This window comes from Lissotriton helveticus, chromosome 5_1, assembly GCF_964261635.1.
Source record: "Lissotriton helveticus chromosome 5_1, aLisHel1.1, whole genome shotgun sequence".
Taxonomy (NCBI): domain Eukaryota; kingdom Metazoa; phylum Chordata; class Amphibia; order Caudata; family Salamandridae; genus Lissotriton; species Lissotriton helveticus.
The window spans coordinates 1,978,219,876-1,978,244,774 of NC_136065.1; the positions used below are offsets into that span (position 1 = coordinate 1,978,219,876).

The 24,899-nt window shown below is 44.4% G+C and overlaps 1 protein-coding gene across 1 annotated transcript in view; it reads left to right on the top strand.

The window, feature by feature from the left end:
- Nucleotides 1-500: 500 nt before the first annotated feature.
- The window catches only part of ORMDL3 (ORMDL sphingolipid biosynthesis regulator 3), an 87,194-nt gene continuing 62,795 nt past the window's right edge, over nt 501-24,899 (top strand). Inside the window, exon 1 of the mRNA XM_078645674.1 lies at nt 501-577. The gene's annotated coding sequence lies outside the window, so the exon portion shown is untranslated. The remainder of the gene's footprint in view (nt 578-24,899) is intronic.

Below are 24,899 nucleotides of genomic sequence, written 5' to 3' on the forward strand. Positions count from 1 at the left end.
GGGAAGCTGTTTCAGCCCAGGCTGCGGGGGGGGGGGGGGGGGGGGGGTAGGGGGTTGGGGGGGAGTGGTGCATGCACTGCCAGCAACCTGTGCCAGGCCAGTGTACAACACTGGCATCACCCTCTCTCTGCCTGCCATTATGCTCCATACTTCTGAAAGGTAAGAAGAAAACGTGCATTTGCGTTTCAAATGTCCGATCCTGCAGCGGCACACTTCCAAAGCCCATACATGCCAGTAACCCGATTCAAGGCCTCATTCTCCCGATTTTTTTTTTTTTATCTCCCACTTTGCTCTTCTGAAATGTTGGCATGTATGCTTTCGTGCTTCTGAGTTGATTCGTAACACCCTCCTCTCCGTGTTATTAGGGGGAGATTGCGACAATAAGGGATGAGGCTCATTTACCTCGACGCTCCTGTATTTTGAACTACACTCCCCGAGAGGCCACGCGACGGGAACGTGATGGCGTTATCACGTTTTTTGTTGGGTCACGTGTGAGAGGGGCGTGGCTATCTGTCAGCTGCTGAGCTGCACCATAGGAGGAGGAGGGAAAACAGAGGAGCTGGCAGAGAGTAGCGGGGTAAGTGTCGGAGGGTACATCAGAGGAGGGGGATTTGGGATGGTGTGGGTGATCGGATGGCTGAACGGGGCTTGCGAGGCAGAAGAGGGATATACAGAGGAGGGTCTGGAGAGGAACGTGGGGCAGAGTTAAAAGGAGGTCGACGGTGGCGTGTGGATGCTGAGCCAAGAATGTTGTTGTGTTATTGTGTTTGTAGGCGGTGGTGTGCCACGGGGCATTTGATGAGAAGTCTTAGTGGGACGCGGGTCTGGTGGGATATGTGGGCGGCTTGGGTAAGTCATTACGGGTCTCCGAGGACAGGCGAACTGAAGGGATCTGAGTTCTAGCGAAAAATCCAGTTGTTCTCCCTCTCACTATAAAGTATACTGAATCCAGCTATTGGCATATTGGTATTTGGAGTTTTAATAATGTGTTACGCGACGTTATTACATATTTGAAGCGGTTTTTGGTGCTTAACAGTTTTTTTTAGTTTAAGTTGGATTTTTAGTCAAGCAGTAGAGTTCTGCATATTTCCACGGGCAGCATACAGTTAAGTGTTTAAAGCCCGCTTATGATACAACTAGATCCTTTAAAACCTTCGTAACGTCATCTGGAATTTTCTTCAGCGAGTTGGGGAGGGGTATGGAGAACATAGGTGGACACCCAAAGGCACATATGGTTAAGAAACCCAGGAGCCAGAGGGGATAGATGGCCACGTTTACCAAATTAATGGTGAGGTGAAATGATGAGAATGCCCAGCAAGACTGCCTTTTGTAAGGTCCGTGGGTGGAAAAGACCCTGGAAAGAAGGGATCGCTCTTACTTAAGAACTTGTGACGCCCAGGAATACCATCCCCTGAACCCTGAAAGCAGGAACCCAAACCTTCTAAAAATAGGTGGGGCGAAATGACCAAAGGCAATGTGCATTAATGCCACTTCATCAATAGAAGGGATGTCACAACATTATTGCTCCTTCCTCTACAGATATCAGTGAGATAAAAACTTAGCAACGTGAATTATATATGCCTGTAAATTTACTGTGCTTATTTTCATAAATAAACCAAGTTTATGATTTTGTTTTTAAATTGGTTCCCTGAAGAGGGCCCAGAATATTTGAGCACCATAAAAATAAACTAAATATTATCACAAATGGAAAGGTGAAAAGAACATTTAATTTATTTTTCTAATGTAACTCGCATGAATATTTTCCACGTATTAAGGAGCTGACCATATGGATTGAGCAAACTATCATTTTAAAACAACTTGCACTTGTCTGGTGCATTGAAAGGCGCAGTTTTTCAACAAGTAAAGTAAATATTCTACCTTTAAGGTTATAATGCTTAGGTGCTAAAGGTATGAGAGATAGCTTAGAATTGCTGCCCTTTATGTTTCTTACACCCCACCTCAGTCCCATTCCGAAATACTGATCACTCATTCACACCTTGTCTTTCTGAAAGACAGCACCTGGAAATACATGAGCATCACACACCGCAGCCAATAAACAATATGCAATGTCCTAGCCCATATCCAAGATCATTTATCATAAATTATTGGTGTGGCACAAATAGAAAGCATTTATAACTAGGCGCCTATGAAAGGGGAGTTGGTTTATTGGGGCGGGAATTAAGACTATGGCTGCTAAAGCTGATACTGGGCTTAGTGAAGGCATTGGGTGGGCTGAGCGATGTATGGATGTGAATCATAAATTGATGTTGCCAAAATAAGGCACCCCAGTACAAGCAAGTTGAACTTCAAGATCTCAGTAGCAATGGGGAATGAGTTTTTGGGGAGTTTTATATAGCGCAAACTCGACCCTAAGATAACAGAGCGATTTACATGAGCACCTGTTGCATTACAGATGAGCACATTCATTTTGCTAGGCATGGGGGAGATTAGGGGCCAGATGTAGGTCGCCCAATACCGGTCGGTAACGGCCGAAATTACAGAATTTCGGCCGTTACCGACCGGTATTGGGCTTTTTAGATGTAGGTGGCATTTTTGTAGGATTTGGTATTTTACTGAATCGGTCATTTAAGGATTCGGTAAAATACCAAATTCTTAACATACCGATTCGGTAAATTACCGAATCCAGGATGTAGGGAGCACTCAAGTTAGTGCATTACTCAGTTAAGGATTTGTTATTTACCACCAACTACAAGTTGGTGGTAAATAATGAAAACTTTTGAAAAAGCATTTTTTTTGCTTTTCCAACAGTGCCATGTTGCAGACATACATGCCCTTAGGGGCATGTTGCAGACATACATGCCCTTGGGGCATGTATGTCGGCAACATGTGCACCCATACACAATTGAGGGGTGCAATTGGGTGTCAAAGTGACACCCTGCCACCCTTCAATGTTTTTCCCCTTTTACCGATTTGGTAATTGACATTCATTCCTATGGGCTCCAGGCCCATAGGAATGAATGGCAATTACCGAATCTGTAAATAACGATTCGGTAAATACCGAATTTTACAGATTCGGTGAAATTTACTGAAAAATTACCGACATACTATTTACCTATTCTTACCGATTCGGTATTTAAGAATAGGTAAATAGTATTTACCTACATCTGTCCCTAAGTGATTTGCCCAGAATCACAGGATATTGAGCGTCCCTGCCGAGACTCGATTCTGCTTCCCCAGCTTCGAGGTCGACCGCTCTAGTCATAGGCCACATCCTCTCCCCTGAGTGATATGGGGCAGCTGCGGTAGGCAGACAAACTGGTCTTGAAGCTATGGGATTGGACAAGGAGCCAATATAGTTCCTTTGGGTTTGCCGTGTTATGATCAAGCCCTTTGAGACGTTCTGCAGCGTGGAACATGTATTTCAGAGAGCCAATGTGGTCCCATTGAAACAGCAGCACAGGCCATTGCATTCTTCCACGTGCTAGAAAGCTAAGGCTTGGACTGTTTGCCTAAAGTCAGCTTCTGAGAGGAAAGATTTATTTTTATCAAGATGTCACAGAATTATTGGTATTGTACTCTTTTACGAAGAGGACAGCTCTGTGAGTGAACCCTAATGATTTTGCTTTGGGTGTCAGGTGTGGAGTCATCCGGGTTACATTTTCTGACTCTGGCTTGAACTTGTGTTTGCTTTTGTTAGGTAATTGGAAGGATTCTTGGATGATTTGAGTTTTAAGTAGGAAATGCATTAATTTGTTCTGTACTGTTTGGTACCTGCTTGCATGTTTCACACCCACCTGCTGTCTCCGAGGTATCTTGAGTGAGATTCACTTCTCTGAAATTAATGTAATGAAGCCCCTAGTTTGGCCAGTCACAGTGACTCTCAGCGACTCTCAGCATGCAGAACTTTGATTCTAAGCATATTTCTAAACTCCATCCAGTCACATACTGCCATCTGTAATGCTCTGTGGTACTGTTTGCATCATGGACAATAACATGCCAAGTGGAGAGGCTGGAAACAAGTGCATGACCGATTGCACCCAAAGAATGGTGCTCCTTTCTTTCTTCTGTGTTGTAGCCTTGGTTGGCACTGGTGCCTCTCTGTTTTCCAGTTGGAAGTGGGAGCATCATGATAGTGTGTTGAGATTGAGCTGTCCAGTAGTAAATTAAAGGGTGATATTGCCACCCTTTGTGTTCGGAAAGTCTAACTTGTACTCTTTGCCACTCATACAGTTCTATCTGCTCAAGAGAATAGTATCCGCATACATTTTTGCATTAATTTTATTTCATACGAGCAGGCCTATAGAAATGTTCTTATGGCACATTTCTACAAACATTACTCTCTACGAAAGGAGTGAAAAACCATGTGCTCCACAAGGTATTTACAGTGCACCACGCCTGTAGGGGAAAGTCAGCGGTCTCTGCATGCACTCGCACAGCGTTTTTAGGTTTCGCCCTGGGCGTTGGCAACTGCGTAGCAGTTGCCCCGCCCACGGCGAAACCTCATGATTCTACATATGTACTTTGGTTCAGCCTCTGTCTACCATTGGCTAGCTCCATAAATGGAGGCTAGCCATTGGGAGACAGAGGCTGCCAATCACGCTTTCTCGTGAAAACGCGATTCGGGGGCGTTTCTGGGACTTTTTTTAAGTCCCGCCCCTTTGTCCCGGGCCGCGCTGTCCTTGGCTGCCGGCCCGGGACACCCCCGTGATGTCATTCCCCGGGCCGCGCTGTGATTGGCTGGCCGGCCCGGGACCTGACTTGTTTAATTTGTGATTGCCACCTCTTATTTTCTTTTACTTTCTCAACTATCCCAATGGTATTTGCAACGTGTAAATATGTAAATCTCCTTATGTAACGTACTTAATTCTATTGGAAGGCGCTCTGGCAGCTTTGGGTAAAGTCCGCGCTATATAAAAATGCATTTAAAAAAAAATACAAATAGGACAGAGTGGGAACAGCGCACTCTCACAGTATTTCCATAATTTGAGGTCCCCTCTCCTCGCATGGCGAAGCTTTAACGAGCCCACTTACCAGCACCAGTACACCAGAGGCGGGGGTCGGCGACGGGCTGAGTCCAGACTGGCAGAGAATAAGCGCCGACAGTTTAGAGTGCGGGGAAATCCTGCCCTACGCACTAGTCACACCAGAGCACCTGGCATCACTGCTTTCGTTTCCTTGTAATCAGCTGATGTCCAGAAGTAAAGCGTGCGACGGACAGAGAGGGAAAAGGCTGCGGAGCACGACCCGTCCATCCCCAGCAGAGTGCCATTCACTAACAGTGGCAGACGTTTGAACAGCACAATGTAATCTCACATCTATGTAAATAAATGTATTCTTGTTATTTTAAAACTTTTTTTCCAATCTTGTTCTTTGCCACTTCACAGCATTAAAATTGGCAACTCTTTTACGGTTATATTGTGGTTGTGCAAGTCTGACATCAACCTAAACGTTTCTTAAACAAACGCACATATTGAAATCACGTATTGCACCCTTAACAGCTGCTATTCAAGATAGCCATTAGAAGAACACACACTAATGCGACGCAGTTATCACGTGACGCGCACGTCATTTCGACTTCCTGGATGTGTGCGGGATGACAGAGAGCCGCACTGGACCGGATAGGCAAGGCGTTATATGCAACCGCTAAATAAAAGCCTGGCTGCATATTGTAGAGCTGAAGAGTGGTTAGTGGTGTAGCTGGCAGGATGTCTCAGGAGTTTAGAGGGGCCAGAAATGGTGTCTGGTGGCTAGTAGAACGCGCTTATGGGGGTACCATACCAGGGTTTTGAGAGTTTTGTAGTGGGAGGTCTAGAGAAGGTACCTTGGTTCGTAGAAGTTTCTGAGTGCTGGCAAAGGGATCTTGAGGATGCTCGAGGGAAGAAGTGGGCTTGATTTCCTTAATTGCCCATCTGGCAGTATGCTTTTGTGGAGCTATGTGCTTACATCATGATACGTAGAGGTATCTGTGAGGGCTAAGGTTTAGCTTAAAGTAGAGGGAAGAGTTGCGGCAGCAGTGTATGCGGGGTGGACAGTTTTGAGGCGTTTGACACTAACAAGAAGTGCGATCAGCAGTGCTGCAAATGGAAACAAGCATTGGTAAATGCAATAGGTTACGCCTGTGTGATTAATAATCATTTTTTGTTAAGTTTGAGCTTGGTAATCACTTGTGCAATATAAGTTACTGAAACTCCATAAAAGTGTTATGATTTGTTTTATGAGAAAGCCGATATATTGTGCAGTAACTGGTGGTAATATAATGCAGGAAGATTAGGTAAAGGGCAGAGGAAAAAGAGAAAACAAGCATTTACAATGCAACAGTTTCGCCTTTGGAAAAGTTTGAGCTATTGGCATTGTAAATTACAAAATTTGTATTTATGTGTTGGTTTTGAAAACAGATAAATAAATGGCATTGTCATTTACATTGCCAATAGCTCTAACTTTTCCAAAGGCGAAACCGTTGCATTGTAAATGCTTGTTTCATATGTGTCCTTCAGTGCAGTGACTGGCTGTGTTACATGTGCACAGTGTCTCTGCGAGAGCCCCTAGTCACGTGCTAATAGCATGCTGCAGTTTTACTGGAAAATAGTAGATGGATGATGGAGGTAGTGCTACTTTCTAAATGTCATAGAGGATGTTATGGACTCGAACCTTGATAGACAGGTTGGCATATGGCAGTTTGTCGGAACAGACACACTAAGTTTGTTTATCAGTGCATACAAGAATGATAAAGTGACCAATGCTGTCTCGCGCGCAACTGGCGCGTAACATTGCATGAGTCTCTGGGAACCAAGGAAACAGTAATTGCAGAGAAATCAGGGCAACCAGTTGAAAGCAGCGGTCCGCCATGGAGTCTCTTGAGCTCACTCACACTAGGCGGATACAACTCCATATTTTAGGGATCTCACTCTTAGGGAAACATGGAGAGAGGTTGACGAGACCAGGTTGCTTTTCATGTGGTCGTGCGAATCAGTGATGACAACATTCAGGGTAAGCTCCTCTCCTAAACCAGGACTCCTTACAGCAACATTTTCAATATTTTGGCCTCTGCAGTTCTACAGATGAGTTCTGAGAGGTTCTTAGTACACAAAGTAGTCTCCATGCTCCTTTTCAGATGCAAGCTGAGCATGTCTTATTACCCAATTAAAGAGAATAGTCCCTACTTTTTTAGGGGGGCACAGCCAAAGTTCTTGTTCCTCGTCAAGGACTTTCCTCTCTAATGGTATATAGATCTCCCTGAAGTATAAAAGTGAACATACATTCCGGGTCTCATGAACTAGGCCTTTACTGTTTGAACTCAAGATTTAAGCCGGCTTTGGAGACCCCCATTTACATCTTGGGACGTATACCCATGCAGTGTTCTCTTTGATATTACAACTTGTTTCCTACATCTTCACAGACCCGGGAAATGTATGGGAATTACAAGAAAATATCTTGTTTCTTTGTAGTCCAAACCAAGGCACTAATGTTAAGAAAGCTCGTGTAGCAATGTATATGTCATTGCCAAATTATGTAATTAGCTACTCCATACTTTGCTGTTTAAAAGAGAATTATTGTTTCCAAGTGTTTGTGTTTTCCATAGTGTAGCTGCTCAGTGCTGGACCATGGCAACACTAATAGTTTTGTACCCACTACGGAAGACTCGGAGACCACTTACTGAAGTTGTACACATACATTATTCCTGAAAAGTAGATGGTGGTTGCATTTACAGAGGGTAACACCCTTAAAACACTTGGCTAGCCTGCGTGCCCCCTTCCGCACCATCTAAATAAATCTGTGCCTCTAGTCCCCCTGTCCTCTCAAGACATTACTCCAGCTACCTTAGAACCACACCGTCCACATGTACTACTGTTCATCTTGTTTTTGCCGTTTTCTGTTACTAAGTAATTTTTTTCTATGTTGTACTTATCTCGCACAAGTGTTCTGCTCTGTAAAGTGCCATTTATTTATAGTACCGTAGCTACCTCAAAAGTGCATTGGCATCTTTCCCCAATATCCTTGTATACCTCGTTGCTTACTGTCATCCGGTATCTATAATTCACTCCAAAGGTATCTCGCGTAGTTGCTGCTTTTGCAATTCCTGTATACCTAGTCACGTCTATGTACGTACATTTATTTACTCCAAAGGTATCTCCGGTATTTGCTGCTTGTGCTGACTCTCTGAAGCGCTCTGATGCCCTCGAGTCAAGTTTGCAAAATATAAAACTCAAGTGAAAAAAAAATGCATCCTTTACACTATGCTAACTTTAATTGAATACAAATGTTGCCAAATTCTTGGTAGTCACAGGAATTTGTATACTATGGTTCACTAAAATCACAGGGGCCTGCCTCCTTACACAGAAGTTCCTGGAATTCTACATTTTTCTGTAACAATCAAACTTCATGAAAAACTTTGCAGTGATATTAACGCTGTATGCAAGCGCCACAGAATGGTGAAAGTCAATCAGCAGGGGAAATGGAGCTCCAGTTTTAAAACTTAATGAGGAGTGGAAATAAAGCTATTGGTGCTTCCCTGCTCTCTTCTCATTTTACATTACCCCAATAACCCCAAATACCCCAAATAACTTGAAACATCAGAGCATATCTTTTTAAAGTAGGAATCGTGTAGGGATTTGCAGGCGTGTGTGAGGAGCTTGAAGGTGATTCTTTTGTTGTCTGGGAGCCAGTGGAGGTCTCTCAAGTGGCCGGTGATGTGAGGTATATTGAGGACGAGTCTGGCGAAGGCTTTCTGAATGTTCTGCAGTTTCTTGAGGAGTTTCTGGGTGATGCTGATGTAGAGTGCAATGCCATAGTCGAGTCTGCTGCCACAGTGGGTGACCGTCTTTCTGGACTCATTGGGGATCCACTTGAAATTCTTCTGGAACAGGGGTATGTGGAAGCAGAATGATGAGATGGCTTTGATCTGGTGGTTCATGGTGAGCAAGGAGTCCAGGATGATGCCGAGGTTTCGGTGTGTAGTCTGTGGGTGGAACCACGATTTGCAGGCCAACAGGAGTTGTCCCAGGTGGAGAGCGTGGAGCCCAGGATGAGAACTTCGGTCTTCCCTGAGTTGAGCTTGAGGGAGCTGTCCTTCATCCAGGTGGAGATAGACTTCCTCCTTTTGTGTAAGTTGTTCTTGGTGACAGTGGGTTCATTGGTGAGGGAGAGGATCAGCTGGGCGTAGTCAGTGTAGGAGACGATGTGATGTTGAACCCGTGGTTCCTGAGGTACGCTGCGAGCGATGCCATGAAGATGTTGAAGAGAGTTGGGCCCAAGGAGGAGCCCTGATGCACTCCGCATCTGAACTCTGTGAGTCCAGAGTGAAATGGTGGTAGCACAGCACCACCTGTGCAGCCCCGCCTGAGCATCAGCACAGCACCATCTCAGCAACAGCACAGCACCATCTCAGCAACAGCACAGCACCATCTCAGCCTCAGTGAACCTCCACTCAGCACCACCTCAGTATCAGTGCAACACCAGAAGTGCAGCCCCACCACAGCATCATCGCAGCACCACCAGGGGAGCACCCTCTCACAGCAATGCAGCACCACTTCAGCATTAGCACAGCACCACAAGAAAATCAGTGCATGACCTCAGCACCACCTGACCACCACCAAAGCATCACTTCAGTATCACTTAGCACCACCTGAGCACCATCTCTGCACAAGCACCTCACCACTTCAGTACCAACTCAGTATCACTCAGCACCACTGCAGCACCACCTCAGCACAGCACCACCAGAGCATCAGCGCAGCACCACCTGAGTACCACCACAGCACCACCTCATTATGTGCACAGCACCACCTCCTCATCAGTTCACCACCACCAGCGCAGCCCCACCTCGACAGTAATTTGGCATCAGCGGACCACCTCAGCATCACTCAGCACCACCTCAGCATCACTCAGCACCACCTCAGTATTGCTCAGCATCACCTGACCAGCACCATCTCAGCATCAGCAAAGCACCACCTCTGCATCAGTGCACCACCACAAGCGCAGCCCCACCTCAACAGCAACGCAGCACTACTTCAGCATCAGTACAGCATCACCTCAGCACAGCACCAACTCGGCATCACCTGAGCTTCAGCGCCAAAGCACCACCTCTGCATCAGTGCATCACCACCTGTGCATCACCAGCTCAGCACCGGTGCAGCCTGGCCACAGCATCAGCACATCGCCATCTCGGCACAGCACCAGCTCAGTATCACTCAGCCCCACCTCAGCATGATCAGAGCACCACATCAGCACAGCACCACCTACTCATGAGTGCATCACCACCAGTGCAGCACCAACTCAGCATCAGTGTTTCTTCATCTCAGCTCAGCACCAACTCACCATCACTCAGCACCAAATGAGCACGAGCTCAGCACCACCTGATCACAGTGCAGCACCACCACCTCTGCCTCACTCAGCAACACCTCAGTACAGCATCTCCTCAGCATCACTCAACACCACCTCAGCACCACCTCCGCATCAGTGTACCACCACCAGCGCATCACCAACTCGGCACCAATACAGCCCCACCACAGCATCAGCACAGCTACCTCCGCACCAGCATAGCACCACTACAGCACTACCTCAGCAGCAACTCAGCACCAACGCATCACTGCGTCAGCATTATCGCAGTACCACCTCCTCACCATTGCAGCATTAACCCAGCACCAATGCAGCATCACTCAGCACCACCTGACCACCACCAAAGCATCACTTATCACCACATCAGCATCACTCAGTACCACCTGAGCATATGAGCACCACCTCCACACACAACCATCTCATCACCACCTTAGCGCCAACTCAGTATCAAGGCAGCATCAGCACAGCACCACCCCAGCACCACCTCAACATCAGCACAGCCTCAGCATCAGCACAGCACCACCTCCGCATCAGTGCACCACCAGCCCAGCCCCACCTTAGCACCTGTGCAACCCCACCTACGCACCAGCACAACCCCACCTATGCACCAGCACAACCTCACCTCAGCAGCAATTCAGCATTAGCATAGCACCACCTCAGCATTAGCGCAGCACCAACTCTGCAACAATTCAGCATCACTCAGCAGCATCTGAACAGCAGCGCAGCATCACTCAGCACCACCTCGGTATCACTCACCTGAGCACCACCTCAGCATCAGCACAGCACCATCTTGGCATCAGCGCAGCACCACTGCCTGATCAGAGCAGCACCACCAGCGCAGCCCCACCTCAGCAGCAATTTAGCACCCCCGTTGTCCCCCATAACAACAAGCATTTGCAATGCAATAGGTCTTGCATTTGTTAAAGTTAGAGCTGTTGGTGTTGAAAATACACATTTGTTTTTAGTTTTATGTGCAGTGGAGTTATTATATTTGCATAGCACTATTGCCAATGGTATAAAAAAGTAAGAAACATTGTCCTTTTCAATGCCAACATCTAACTTTAACAAATGTGAGACCTATTTCATTGGAAATGCAATTGTTCTTGCACTTGTTGGAGTTGGAGTTTTTTTACTTAGCCATGTTGCAGGGGGCAGTACCATGTGTGGCCATAGGACCTCTTATGGCCACATGTTATACTGCACTCTGCAGAAGATATAGTAAATCCACCCTACCCATAATGCATGGCATGCAAGACAGTACTAAGAAAAACCAAAGGTGATGATGGACGGAGCGTTGACAATACAAACACTCACCCCCAGTCAACTGATCTGGGTTTAATCCATCACCGTTCTTTAGCTCACTCCGCCACCCCAGTTCAGACATGGCCATATGCAAATGCAAGACAGTACTACCAGTGCATTTAAATAGCTATGTCCATATATACAATTAGTAGCTTTGAAACGTGACAAAAATGTATTATTTTAATTCCCGGATTAGGTTGTACTCTGTGTGTAGCTGATGAAGGGAAAATTATAGAAGGTCTTATATGAATGTGAGATGTGCTAGTGAGTAAAGTAACCACTGCCAGCCTTGCTTAGGCCCAAGCATGTGTCCTGTCTGAATCCCCTTAAGAAAATAGTGCTCTGAGGCTGTAATTAAAACCTAGGGAGTAACATCACATGTAACTGGGTTGTCCTCATGGAAGGTTACAAGAAGAGACAAGGCGGTACTAAGGAGGGACTACTAAGCCACCAATTACAAAGGACAGGGACAGGGGCCAATTAAAAAGTTGGGCGGAATGTGGGCTGAGCTTTATGCCCCTATCCGAAGAGACTTTATCTCCGAAGAGACAGCGCAAGCGCTGCCTAGGCGAGACCTAAAAAGCAAGCATTATAACAGACAGGAAGAAGTTGCCAGCATTGCAAGGACAACAAAATTAGACATTTTTTGTATCCATTCTTTTTTAATAGGGTCGTTAAGTTGTACATAATGTCTTCTTAAGGTAAGAGAAATGCTTATAACACTTTTTAATTAAAACTTTTCAACATGCTGCACAGCAGTCACGCTCTTCTACAACATAGCTAAAAGACCCTGGCACAGCCAATAGCTCTTGCTAGACACTTATAAGGTCCCAAAAGCACAACTTAATGGCTATGCCCCTATGTACCCACACGCCAGTTGCGCTCGGCCGAGCTACTCCTGGCTTCGGTCCCTCGGGTGAACCGCACCAGAGCTGGTGGTCGGTCCTTTCGTTACCTTGCCGCCAAACTATGGAATTCCCTCCCGATACAGATTTGCCGGCTGAATTGCCTTTTGTCTTTCCGTAAAGCTATCAAAACCTTTCTATTTCCTACGATCTAGCTTCTGCGCTCTCCTGTCCAGGCTACAAGCGCCGGGACGCCTCTTTGCTGAGGCAGCTGTCGCGCTATACAAACTCACCTAATAATAATAATAATAATAATAATATGCCAAAGCTTGTTATTCTTTGTCAGGCTTAATAGAAGGATGTCAGTTCAGAGCCATGCATAAGAAGATTCTCAAGTAATGAGAGGCTATTGCTTCAGGGTGCAATTCAGGGTTGCATATAAAGGGATTGTTTTGCCACGCTTCATGAGGCTTGTCCTTCTGTGTCATGTAGAAGCAGAGGCTACTGCTTCCAAGCAGTCTATAAAGGTAAACTGATACTTCTGTGCAACTTACAAAGGGAGCCTGCCACTTCCACTCTTAGTATAAAGAGATGCTATAAATTTGATATCCGTCATAAAGTAAGGATGTTAATTTGATGTGAATGATAAAGTAATGCTGTCTATCTGTGTCACACATGAAGGGAGACAAATATGCCAGCATCATTCATAAAGAAAGTTTATCAATTTGACATCCCATGTAAATAGATGTTGTCACTTTAGAGTTCCTCAGAAGATGGCTATCTATTCAATTTCGCACCTAAAGGAAGACCATCAATTATATGCCACTTTTCTAGGGAGGATATTGATTCAGTGTCACTTGTGAGGCAGAGACTAATATTCCAGAGTCACTCTTAAACTGAGGAAATTGATTTAATGTCAATCCAAAACCAAGGATGCCATTTCAAGATTGAAGGTAAAGGGAGGCTGTTCATAAACGTCACTCGTAAAGAGAGTCTGCCAATTCAAAGGGATGCTGCCAAGTCCCCACTGAATTTCAGGAGGAGTGTTTTAATTCTAAATCACTTGTGATGGAAGGCTGCTGTTTCAACATCGCTCATAAGATAGGGGGCTGTATATTCAGTGGGGCTTATTAAAGGAGCATTTTCAATTCTGTTGCTTTTAAATGGAGACTGCTACTCATAAGGAACAGTTGTTGGTTCTGATCACTTAAATCAAGGCTGTTAATTCACTCATAAACGAAGGCTTTTAATCCCTGTGTTAGAAACGGGATCTCTAGTTGGCAGTGGTTTGCACCCTGCCCAAGTAGGCACTTTCACTAGTCAGGGAGTGTCACAGATAAGATAACCCCTGCTCACCCCCTTGGTAGCTTGATGCGAGCAGTCAGGCCTATCTCAGAGGCAATGTGTAAAGAATTTGTAAATACACACACAGTAAAAACAGGCAGAACACTGCAACATTAGTTCACACCAGTTTAGACAAATAGACGATATTCATCTGAATAAAACAAGACCAAAATTACAAAAATTCAACATACACAAGTAAATATACCAATTTTTAAAGGTTAGGTAAGTTCAGTCCAAAGAAATCTATGGATGTGTTTCTTTTAACACAAAGTACCTTGGATGACCAACATTTAAAGACGATGCGAGGCGCAGGGGAGGTGAGATGCCGGAAAAGAAAAACGATGTGTCAGTTCCTTACTCCCAGGGGAGGTGATGCGTCGGTTCCTTACTGCCAGTGGAGCTGATTTGTCAGTTCCTTACTGTTAGGCAGGGGAGCTGCTGCTTTTGTTCCTTACTGTCGGGGGAGGTGATGTGTCAGTACCTTACTGGAGGGGGAGGTGATGCGTCGGTGTCTGGACACACGGCCTCGGTTCCTTACTGCGGTGCGGTGTCGACACAGAATCGGCACCTAAGGACAATGCGTCGAAAATCCAGGCGTGCTGCATTGGTTTTACAGTGGCAAAGCAAGTGCTGCGTCGATTCCACAGCGATGACGCAGGCTCTGTCAGAGTTGGAAGCGGTGTGTCACGGACTTCGGTACTCAAAACTACTGCTGCGTCCGTTCGTCTGACGTGCTGCGACTGGAAGCTGGAACCTGCATTGAAAGCTGTGGTTGATGCACCGATCAGGACCGCGCTTCGAGGGCAGTCAGCAATAATGCATCTAATTTTGCAGCGATACGTAAATAAAAACAGTCGCTGGGAGGCGATGCTTGTATTTTCTCCTTCAGTTCAGCAGATTTCACTTACAGTGGCCAAGGGACTAGATTTGGCACCACTTGGCAAGTCAAGACTCCGCAGAAGAGCCCAGGCACTGGTAGGTGAAATATTTGATGGCTCTGAGACTTCTTAACAGGAGGCAAACACACACAAGCCCTTGGAGAACCTTGGAAAGCAAGATACAGAAAGCAAAGTCCAGTCCTTTCACTCCCAGGATAGAAGCAGCAAGCAGCAGGCCAGCACAACAAAGCAACACGCAGAATGTCAGTTCCTTCTACAGCAACCTTCTCATCGTGGCAGAATGCCCTCAGTCCAGAAGTGTTCTGATTTTGGGGTGTCAGAGTTCCAATAATTAAGCCTCTTTCTGCCTTGGAAGTAGGCAGACTTCAAATAAAAGTCTTTGTAGTGCACCAGGCTTGGCTCCAGACACACTACAGGGGGTGGAGACAGCTTTGTGAGAGGACAGGCACAGCCCTATTCAGGTGTCAGTGACAACTCCTACTACCACTCTAGCTCAGGAAGGCCTATCAGCCCAGTGATGGCCCTTCAGGATAGGCAAGGCACATCTCAGCTCCCTTTGTGTGACTGACTAGAATGAATGCAGAAGAGCCCAACTGTCATCCTAACCCAGACATTGGTTCTACAGACAGTTCAGTTCAAATCATAAGTTTATTTAGACCATTTGGTCCTTAAACCACATCTCATACATTATCATTTAAAAGATTTACACATTATAAAATCTTATTCCTAACGTTAAAATAATGTTTTCCTAAAAACTTCATTCATAACAATTTTAAAAAACAGTAGTATTTCATTTTAAATTGCAATACGCTTTTCTGCACTCTAATGAAGCAGGGAACTTATATACACCCTGTATATATTTCCCAATGGCTATCGCGATATCAAGATTTTCCATATCAGCAAGAAGCTCCCATGCTTTCAAGCCCGCCTTTACATCCTACTTTAAAAAGATTGGGCGAAGAAATATTTGACGTAAATTTAAGAATTTTCGACAATCCAGTAAAATGTGTAGAATAATACATTTCATCCCGATCCCACACATGCATTTACCATGAGGTTGCATTAGGCCGGATTTTATTGCACTATTTGTTACAGCTGAGTTAATACCAATTCTTAGCCTAAGAACTTCCATTCTTAACCCTCGATTTGGTAGTATGTCTAGGTAAGGATAACTTATATCTTTCTCCCAGCTATTGCTCATAAATTTTACAGAGTCTTTCTTAAGCAAATACTCCTGGTCTATTGCTCTAGACAATTCTTTTCCCTGCATTTTAAATATGCTCTTTATTAGATGGATTTGTAATATCTTTGGGTCTATTTTCACCTTCAGATGGTCACAAATGGACTGAAGTTTATTTCTTGTGGTTTTAGCCCATTTTAGCTCACTCACTTGGATTTCTTTCATACACCATTGAGATACCTTAGAGACCTCCCCAAAACCCAAACGATTCCAAAATCGGAGTAGACTTTGTTGCACCTGAACATTCCACGCAGTCAGGCCTGATTCCAGTCTAATTGCCTGGATCATTGCCGAGCTCGGGAGGGACAATAAAGATTTTAAACATTTCCCCTCCTCTTTATCCCATGAGCTTTTACCATCCATACAAAGGATTTCTGAACCATATTGCAGTTGCGGGGGAATCATTGCTTTAAAAGCCATCAATAGGGGTTTATGGGACATATCTCCATAACTATGGTTAAATCTTATCAGCCCACATACCGCCAGTTGAGCTTTTATTTTCTGTGCCTCAAGGTGCTTACCCCACTTCAACCCATTTGTAAACCATATTCCAAGATATTTATATTCATTAACAATTTCTAGTTTGGTTTGGCCCAGATACCAATTGCACTTCGTATTTCTCTTCCCGAAGCACAACATTTTTGTTTTATCCATGTTAATCGTTTTGCCGTACAGTATTCTCTGAAAATATTCAGCTTTCTTTGTAGACCCACTTCGGTTTGGTCCAATATTACTAGGTCGTCGGCATACAGCAAACTGGACAAATGTCTACCATTTACTTTTGGGCTTGCGCCTCTAGCAGACCCCAAAGTATGGGGCAGATCTGCTAGGAATATGGCAAAAAGGAGCAGAGCCAAAACACAACCTTGCCTAAGCCCATTATTTATCGCTATTTCAGGTGTTAGGCCGCCAGATGTATCTTTAATTACTTGTGCCCAATTATGACTTTGTAGCTCCTGAATTACCATCTGAAGGTCTGCTGGAACCTCGTATTTTCTCATGGTCTCCCACAAACACTCCCTATCCACCAAGTCAAATGCAGCGCGAAAGTCCACAAAACACCAATACAACTTGCCCTGCAGCTCCATGGACTTCTGCGCCACAGCCCACAAGGCAAAGCAGTGGTCTATAGTAGAGTGGCCTTCCTTGAAGCCTCCCTGTTTTATTGGGACTATTGACCGCCGCTCCACCCACTCCTTTAATCTACCAAGGATTATTTTTGAAAATACCTTTTCCCCAATGTCCAGCAGGTTAATTAACCTGTAGTTCATTACAGACAGGCAGAGGCACAGAATAGTTTAAAAAACAACTTCACTAAAAATGTGTTTTTAAATTGGGAGCTCTGAGACCCCAAACTCCAAATCTCTATCTGCTCCCAATGGGAAATTACACTTAAAAGATATTTCAAGGGAATCCTGCTGTTACCCCATGGTAGAGATAGTCCTTGTAATAATGATAGGACAAGTAAAACACACCAGTTCATGTCCTACCTTTTCAATACACTGCACCCTGCCCATGGGCTGCCTTGGGCCTCCCTTAGGGGTGACTTACATGTAGTAAAATGGAAGGTTTGGGCCTGGCAAGTGGGTGCAATTGCCAGGTCAAAATGGCAGTTTAAAACTGCATACACAGACACTGTTTATAGGGCTACTCAAGTGGGTGGCACAATCTGAGCTGCAGGCTCACTAGTAGCATTTGATTTACAGGCCCTTGGCACACCTGGTGCACTTTACTAGGGACTTACTTGTTAATCAGAGATGCCAATCATGGATAAGCCAATCACCAATACATTTTACACATGGAGCACTTGCACTTTAGCAATGGTCAGCAGTGGTGAAGTGCCCAGAGTCCTAGAACAAGCAAAAATGAAGTCAGAAAAATACAGGAGGAAGGCAAAACATTTGAGGATAACCCAGCATTCTGTCACTAATAAATGTAGACTGTGACACTCATAAAGTGTAACTGTTAATACACAATCTGTCTCAAAGAGAGGCGAGGCTATTAATGCAACTCCACTCATAAATAAAAGCTGGTAATTTAATGTTACTCAAAGTGAGACTTTAAATGGTACTTTTTAGGTCGAGCTGTGTTAGCAGTGCGAAGCACTGCACAGCGAAGCATCTATTGTTGCCGACTTGCCGGGAATGTGAGCCAGGGGATGTGCACGCGCAAGCCCTTGGCGATTTCACCTCGTGGGCGCGCGCTCCCAGCCCGGTGCCGTGCACATCTCCTGTCTCACATTCACAGTAAATCAGCCTCTCGCCTCTCTTAATCGCGCGCACACACAGACACACAGACACACACACCCCCGCGCACACACTCACCCCCTTCCTCCCACCCCTCCCCGCACAGGGGCGGGGCTTACATACACACACAAACGCGCACACACACACACCCTCCCCACTCCACTCACCGGGCACAAGCAGGGCTTCCATCACTGGGGGGCGGGCACATTAAATGAAGCAAAAATGACAATCGTGAGCCAACAAAATACAAGAGGTAGCAAACGGTGCATTACAAAAGTGACAAACGTGAGCCAACAAAATACAAGAGGTAGCAAACGGTGCATTGCAGGAGGAAAAAGTGACGTGTGCAGGTTACAAAAGCGTACAAAATAAACATAGAGGTATAATACTGCAATGTATGGAGGACACTCAAGCACAAGAACAAACGTTACGTAGGCACTGGTGGCAATTGTGCAGGTATCGAAAACAAACAAAAGTAAGAGGTAGAAAACAGTGTGTTACAAGAGAAAGTGACGGGTGCATGTTACACACGAGTCCCAAACACAGGTAGAAGGATAATACTGCAATAAATGGCAGACTCTCAAACCACAAGAACACACTGGGAAGACACTTCCATAGTCATGTAAAGTAGATTTTTCAATAATTGAAGGGCTTCCTTCAGATAATAGAGAGGGCATGGATTACATTTGGAAGTGTCTTTGAAGGAGGAGAACTTTGAGGTCAGTTTTGAAGGCCTGGGAGGAGGTGGTGGTCCGGAGCTGAGGCGGAAGTGAGTTTTAGATTCTCACTGCGCTGCCTGAAAAGGATTGGGCCATCGATCTTTCCTTCTTGAAAGTGGGAGGTTCAAGCAGTAGATTTTCCGCATTTCGTGATGGTCTAGAGCCTCCAGAGAGTTCCAGTTTATTCGCCAGGTAGCGCGGAGAGGAGGAGTGCATGGCTTTGTGGGTGATGCAGGCAGTCTTGTAGATAGCTCTAGCCTCGATGGGAAGCCAGCGGAGGGAGGATAACATGGGAGTGATGAGGTCGCTTCTTTTGACCCCATAAATGAAACGAGCTGCTGAATGTAGAGCAGACTTAAGGGGGGATAGGTGGGATTTGGGGAGGCCAGTCAGAAGAGAATTGCAGTAGTCCAGTCTGGAGAGGACCAGCAATTGGACCAGGGTTTTAAGGTCATGCTCCGGGAAGAAGCGACAAATCCCCCAAAGAAGGCGCAGTTGGTATCGGGCAGACTTTGCAATTGAATTAATGTGGGAGAATAGATTGAGTTTTGTGTCGAGTATGACACCAAGGGATTTTGCGCTGTCGACAATGATGGGTTTATTGTTCAGCAGATTCATCTGGTCCATCCATGATTGAACCGGGGGAGGAGAAAGTGAGGAGGAGAGGAGGAGGAATAAAGTTTTAGAGGGGTTCAGGATCAGTTGATGTGTTGACATCCAGTTATGAATGGAGTCGAGGGTAGAGCTTAGGACAGAGAGATCGTGAATGGAGGCAACCTTGAGATAGATTTGAGTGTCGTCAGCGTAGAGATGATAGTTGACCCCAGATTTACTTAGGAGATTTCCCAGAGGTTCCAAATAGAGATTGAACTCACACCCCCTCACCCCCCCTCACCCTCGCACACCCTCACACACCCTCGTACACCCTCACTCACCCTCACTTACCCTCACACCCTTACACCCCCTCACTCACACTCACACCCTCCCCCTCACTCCCCCTCACACCCTCCCCCTCACACACCCTCACAGCCCCTCACCCTCACAGCCCCTCACCCTCACACACCCCCACCCACACACCCTCACCCCCTCACCCTCCCACCCTCCCTCACACCCCCTCACTCGAACTTACACACCCTCACCAGCATAGCATAACAAAACATAGCGTAGCATAACAAAACATAGCATAGCATAACAAAACACAGCATAGCATAACAAAAGAAGCATAGGATAGCAAAACATAGCATAGCAAAACATAGCATAGCATAACAAAACATAGCATAGCATACAAAAACACAGCATAGCATAACAACACAAAGCATAGGATAGCAAAACAAAACATAGCATAACAACACACAACAAATCATAGCATAGCAAAACAAAACATAGCATAACAAAATATAGCATAACAAAACATAGCATAACATAACAAAGCATAGCATAGTGTAACAAAACATAGCATAGCATAACACAACACAGCATAGCATAACAAAAAAGCATAGGATAGCAAAACATAGCATAGCATAACAAAGCATAGCATAGCATAACAAAACAAAACAAAACACAGCATAGCATAACAAAAAAGCTTAGGATAGCAAAACATAGCATAGCATAACAAAGCATAGCATAGCAAAACATAGCATAGCATAACAAAACACAACAAAACATAGCCTAGCATAACAAAACAAAGCATAGCATAACAAAGCATAGCAAAACAAAGCATAGCATAACAAAACATAGCATAACAAAACAAAACACAATGAAACATAGCATAGCAGAACAAAGCATAGCATAGCATAACAAAACAAAACAAAACACAGCATAGCATAACAAAAAAGCTTAGGATAGCAAAACATAGCATAGCATAACAAAGCATAGCATAGCAAAACATAGCATAGCATAACAAAACACAACAAAACATAGCCTAGCATAACAAAACAAAGCATAGCATAACAAAGCATAGCAAAACAAAGCATAGCATAACAAAACATAGCATAACAAAACAAAACACAATGAAGCATAGCAGAACAAAGCATAGGATAGCAAAACTAAACATAGCATAACATAACAGCATACCGTAACAAAACATATCATAACAAAACATAGCAAAACACAACAAAACATAGCATAGCTTAACAAAACACAACAAAACATAGCATAGCAAAACAAAACATATAATAGCATAGCAAAACATAGCATACCAAACACAACAAAACATAGCTTAGCATAACAAAACATAGCATAGCATAATAAAACAACATAGCATAGCATAACAAAACATAGCATAGCATAACAAAACATAGCATAGCATAACAAAACATAGCATAGCAAAACATAGCATAGCATAACAAAACATAGCATACCAAAACACAGCATAGCATAACAATTCAAAGCATAGGATAACAAAACATAGCATAACAAAACAAAACATAGGATAGCAAAACAAAACATAGCATAGCATACAGCATCACTCTGCACCACCACAGCATCACTCAGGGGCACCACAACATCACTATGCGCTACCACAGCATCACTGAACGCCACAGCATCACTCGTTCGCCATCACAACATCACTCAGCGCCACCACAGCATCAATCTGTGCAACCATTCAACACCTGGTTCAAATATGTTCTCTAAATGTTTCAAGCTTTATTACAAATGTAACAAAAAGATGCTAATATTTCACTTCTGTTCTTGGATTTTCGTCACAATAAAATACACTGAACATAATCTTCACAAAAGTTATTTACAAAACTTTAAGCTATTGCCATTATAAATTACAATTACTTTTATTTAAGTATTAATTATTGAAAAGAAATTAAAAGCCATTGTTATTTGTAATATCAATACAGGTAAGTCACGTAAGTACAACACATATTGCATTACAAATGCTTTAGGTGTCACATTTGCGAAAGTTATAACTATTGGCATTGTAAATGACAAAGCTATTAATTTCGCTGTTTTCAAAAACAAAACATAAATAAAAAATGTGTCATTTACAAAACCAATAGCTCAAACTTTCCTAATGCGAGACCTATTGCATTGCAAATGCTTGTTATTTAATGTCACTTGCAAAGGGTGGCTGCTAATTCAGTGTCACTCTTTAGTGGAGGTTGTCACTTCAACATCACGTGTGAAGGGAGGCTGAAATCTAATTGCCACTCTTAAAAACTCTTGAATAAATGTAAGTTGCCAGCATGGCTTCTGATTTATCGGTACTTATAAGTGTAGGCTGCCAGTCCATTGTCACTCTTACAGAAAGCTGTTGATTCAGTGTCTCTTGTAAAAGGAGGCTTCTAAATCATTGTCACGCATCAAGAGAGGCTGCCAAATAAGTGCCACTCGTTAAGGGAAGCTGTTGATTCAGTGTCCATCTTTGGATGATGGTTGTTTATTTAATGTCACTCGTAAAGGATGAATGTCACTTGTAAAGGTAGGCGGTTGATTCTGTGTTCTTAAAGGAAGGCTGCTATGTTGATTCAGTGTCACTCTTAAGGGAGGCTGCTGATTCAGTGTCACTCTTAAGGGAGGCTCTTGATTCAGTGTCACTCTTAAGGGAAGGCGTTGATTCAGTGGCACTCTTAAGGGAGGGTGTTGAGTCAGTGTCACTCTTAAGGGAGGCTGCTGATTCAGTGTCACTCTTAAGGGAGGCTCTTGATTCAGTGTCACTCTTAAGGGAAGGTGTTGATTCAGTGGCACTCTTAAGGGAGGGTGTTGATTCAGTGGCACTCTTAAGGGAGGCTGCTAGTTCAGTGTCACTCTTAAGGGAAGGTGTTGATTCAGTGTCCCTCTTAAGGGAAAGTGTTGATTCAGTGTCACTCTTAAGGGAAGGTGTTGATTCAGTGGCACTCTTAAGGGAGGTTGCTGATTTAGTGGCACTCTTAAGGGAAGGTGTTGATTCAGTGTCACTCTTAAAGGAAGGTGTTGATTCAGTGGCACTCCTAAGGGAGGCTGCTGATTCAGTGTCCCTCTTAAGGGAAGGTGTTTATTCGGTGTCACTCTTAAGGGAGGGTGTTTTATCATTGGCACTCTTAAGGGAGGGTGTTGATTCAGTGGCACTCTTAAATGGCGGTTGTCTTTTCAATGTCACTTGTAAAGGGAGTCTTGGTTCAATTTCAGTCTGAAAGGAAGGCTGTTCATTCAGTGTCACTACTGAAGGGAGGGTTCATTCACTGTCACTCATGAAGGGAGTCTGTTGATTCATGCCTCTGTTGAAGGGGAGTGGTTCTGTTGATTCATTGTTTTTCTTGACGATCAGCGTCGCCATTGAAGGGAGGCTGTATATTCAGTGTGGATTAAATGGAGGCTGTTCTGTTGTTTTACTGTCACTCGAACTGAGGTCATTGTGTTGCAAAAGTGTCACTCCTGGAGAAATGCTTATTAGATCAATGTCACTCCTAAAGGGAGTGAATTATGTTGATTCAGTGTCACTCTTAAAGGGAGGCTTAGTCATTCAATGTCCACCTTAAAGGGAGGCTGTTGTGTTGATTCAGTGTCACTCTTAAAGGGAGGCTTATTCATTCAAGGTCAAACTTAAAAGGAGGCTGTTGTGTTGGTTCAGTGTCACTCTTAAAGGGAGGCTTATTCATTCAATGTCAACCTTAAAGGGAGGCTGTTGTGTTGATTCAGTGTCACTCTTAAAGGGAGGCTTATTGCTTCAGTGTCAACCTTAAAGGGGGGCTGTTGTGTTGATTCAGTGTCACTCTTAAAGGGAGGCTTATTCATTCAAGGTCAACCTTAAAAGGAGGCTGTTGTGTTGGTTCAGTGTCACTCTTAAAGGGAGGCTTAGTCATTCAATGTCCACCTTAAAGGGAGGCTGTTGTGTTGATTCAGTGTCACTCTTAAAGGGAGGCTTATTCATTCAAGGTCAACCTTAAAAGGAGGCTGTTGTGTTGGTTCAGTGTCACTCTTAAAGGGAGGCTTATTCATTCAATGTCAACCTTAAAGGGAGGCTGTTGTGTTGATTCAGTGTCACTCTTAAAGGGAGGCTTATTCATTCATTGTCAACCTTAAAGGGAGGCTGTTGTGTTGATTCAGTGTCACTCTTAAAGGGAGGCTTAGGAGGCTGTTGTGTTGATTCAGTGTCACTCTTAAAGGGAGGCTTATTCATTCAAGGTCAACCTTAAAGGGAGACTGTTGTGTTGATTCAGTGTCACTCTTAAAGGAAGGTGTTGATTCAGTGGCACTCTTAAGGGAGGCTGCTGATTCAGTGGCACTCTTAAGGGAGGCTGCTGATTCAGTGTCACTCTTAAGGGAAGGTGTTGATTCAGTGTCGCTCTTAAAGGAAGGTGTTGATTCAGTGGCACTCTTAAGGGAGGGTGTTTTATCAGTGGCACTCTTAAGGAGGGTGTTTTATCAGTGGCACTTTTAAGGGAGGGTGTTGATTCAGTGTCACTCTTAAATGGCGGTTGTCTTTTCAATGTCACTTGTAAAGGGAGTCTTGGTTCAATTTCAGTCTGAAAGGAAGGCTGTTCATTCAGTGTCACTACTGAAGGGAGGGAGTTGGGTTCATTCACTGTCACTCATGAAGGGAGTCTGTTGATTCAGTGCCTCTGTTGAAGGGGAGTGGTAATGCTGATTCATTGTTTTTCTTGACGATCAGCGTCGCCATTGAAGGGAGGCTGTATATTCAGTGTGGATTAAATGGAGGCTGTTCTGTTGGTTTACTGTCACTCGAACTGAGGTCATTGTGTTGCAAAAGTGTCACTCCTGGAGAAATGCTTATTAGATCAATGTCACTCCTAAAGGGAGTGAATTATGTTGATTCAGTGTCACTCTTAAAGGGAGGCTTAGTCATTCAATGTCCACCTTAAAGGGAGGCTGTTGTGTTGATTCAGTGTCACTCTTAAAGGGAGGCTTATTCATTCAATGTCAACGTTAAAGGGAGGCTGTTGTGTTGATTCAGTGTCACTCTTAAAGGGAGGCTTAGTCATTCAATGTCAACCTTAAAGGGAGGCTGTTGTGTTGATTCCGTGTCACTCTTAAAGGGAGGCTTATTGCTTCAGTGTCACCCT